Genomic DNA, 2500 nt, shown 5'->3' with positions numbered 1-2500 from the left:
CACTCAGTGGCTAGGTAGGCAATCAAGGTGAAGTTCCTTGCCCAAGGGAACAACGCGGCGGTCGGTGACTCGAACCCTCGAATTCAGATTGCCGTTGTGACAGTCTTGAGTCCGACGCTCTAACCATTCGGCCACCGCGGCCTTGACGATCATGGGCTTCCATGATTTTCCATAGCAATTTAGGGCGGTGGTTTGCCATTGCCTTCCGCCCGGTGTTTTTATCGAGTCACCATCTCTATTTACCCGGCACTGACTTGAGCTGGCTTGGCCACCCAGTGGCTAGGCAGGCAATCGAGGTGAAGTTCCTTGCCCAAGGGAAACAACGCGCCGGCCGGTGACTCGAACCCTCGAACTCAGATTGCCGTCGTGACAGTGTTGAGTCCGACGCTCTAACCATTCGGCCACTGTAGTGAAATGGATACGTGATCTTTATGCCTCACATACCAGAAAAGCCATGTGTGCCTTCTCTTATAATAACTCCACTGTCCTCAGCCGACCCCAACAGGTCTACAGCCGTGACAATTGATAAATTGACCTTAGAACACGCTAATCCCACCCTTATTGCTTGTAAACAATTCCCATGACGTTATTCTCATGTCTGTGTGTACAATTATGTGTTGTTTATACTCAAAATGTTCATCAGAAAATGCTTATTCCGAATCACTAAATATGTTATCGCTATCTTTATTGATATTCGAAATGATTTTATGTTTTGTGAATACTCAGCAATTTTGTCTCCTTATCATGAACCTTTTTAGTCTTGTAAACACCATAACTCTCTTCTTACACACAACTGTATAGAAGGTACCCTTGTTCCTTCACCACGGAACCACCATGTGACCATATGTATCAGAATTTTTGTTCATTCAAATTCTTTCATGTTTTTCATTATGATGTGTTTCAAAACGATATTTGTTCATAGAAATTTCGGAGCAGTTAAGACAGACCGCTCGTTGCCAGCAAGCGGGTAGGTCGGGACGATTCTGCCTCCCAGGCAGGTCTCCCTGCCTTGCCCGCCCTGCTACCATACTCTCGCAGAAATAAAGTTGTGAACCAGCGACAACTTTAACTCAACACCCTGAAGAACAAACCACCAGAGAATCAGAGTACCACCCTGTGGGGACACGTCTTGTCTCGCGTCACCACACGTCCCACACATCTTTACACTAGTGGCATCGCGCTGGGATTACACGTCCCCTTCTTTACATTGGTGCCAGCCACTGTGATCATACGTCCCCCTTATTATTACATTGGTGGCATCGCTCTGGGATAATCGCACCACACGAAACCCTCCGAAGATTACTACATCACACGAAGTCCCTCTGAAGACAGTTTCTTGATTCCTGCAAGCGGAGACACCTTTGTCAACTTCTGTCACTGCAAGACTTCATCTCAAGATACATCTGCGAATTCCCGACATCAAGCAAGAAGCCAGTCTTCCCTGTCGAGTTGACATCGCGCCTCCCTCAGAGCAAAGTACTTCAACACTTGTCGCAGTCTTCAATATTTGCTGCAGTTGCCTGACGCCTGCAACATCAATCAACACTGCCCTGCCAGTACCTCAAGGTGAGTTCCTTTATCCTCGCTGTTCTCATTTGTTTAGGAAATCCCCTGTGAAGTGAAGTGTCTGATTTCCTCTCGCTCTCGCGAACACCTGTGTTCCTCCCCTCATAGAAAACGAGACTCCCCTCAGCTGACATCTGTCTCCCGCTCGCGCTGTGCCTCGCCTCACTCACTCATGCCCTGCGGTTTGCCTAACCTTTCTCTCTTTCTCTCATTCCTCTGTAGTTCTGTCTACTTATGAGTACTTAATAAGTTTCATGCTAATCTACAGCGTGATGATTTCTGAATCAACATGATGCTGAATTCCAGTTCATTCATTATGAACTATTTCATAGGAAAATCTTTCCTGCGTTATTTGCATGTTTTTAATAAGTTTCTTCATTAGAAAATTATTCCTGTATCCTAGCATGCAATTACCCTTAATTAACTTCTCATTAACCCTGCATTTTCGCATGCAACTACTCTCATTTCCCTGAAGGAAATATGTTCTATGGTTAGCTACACTCACATTGTTGCAAATGAATTCTAAATTCAATTTTCGTGGAGAATCATTCCTGTATTTTGCATGGCTCTGTAAACTCGTAATTTCCTCGAGATTTTATCCTACAATCTCGATTGTTCATTACTGCCTTTAATCTCTCAGGTGAATGTTGCAATTAACACTATTCCGAATCCATGACACGTTGCTTCCAGTCGTTTCCTAATCATTACGAGTTCGTGTTGATATTGTAACTCCCTGAGATATGGCATTATGACCTCTGTCGCCAAGACATAGTACTGTCGTTCCCGTTGTTGTCCTCAGAGCCAGACGCCCCCTGCTGAAGCCCACCGCTGACCTTGACTCTCGGATCACCACGTCGCTGCCCTCGCCGCCGATCCCTGGCGCGCCAAGCCTCCTCGCCCCGTTAACGAGCCCATCTCACGGACGTTCTCGCTG

General features: G+C 46.2%; 1 protein-coding gene across 1 annotated transcript in view; it reads left to right on the top strand.

The window, feature by feature from the left end:
• The first annotated feature begins 1082 nt into the window (after nucleotides 1-1082).
• The window catches only part of LOC119584529, a 2193-nt gene continuing 775 nt past the window's right edge, over nucleotides 1083-2500 (top strand). Inside the window, exons 1-2 of the mRNA XM_037933193.1 lie at nucleotides 1083-1566; nucleotides 2366-2500. The exon at nucleotides 2366-2500 is cut by the window's right edge and continues 775 nt beyond it. The gene's annotated coding sequence lies outside the window, so the exon portion shown is untranslated. The remainder of the gene's footprint in view (nucleotides 1567-2365) is intronic.

The sequence above is a fragment of the Penaeus monodon genome, chromosome 18, assembly GCF_015228065.2.
Source record: "Penaeus monodon isolate SGIC_2016 chromosome 18, NSTDA_Pmon_1, whole genome shotgun sequence".
Lineage (NCBI taxonomy): Eukaryota > Metazoa > Arthropoda > Malacostraca > Decapoda > Penaeidae > Penaeus > Penaeus monodon.
This window is presented reverse-complemented; position numbering and strand designations above follow the sequence as displayed.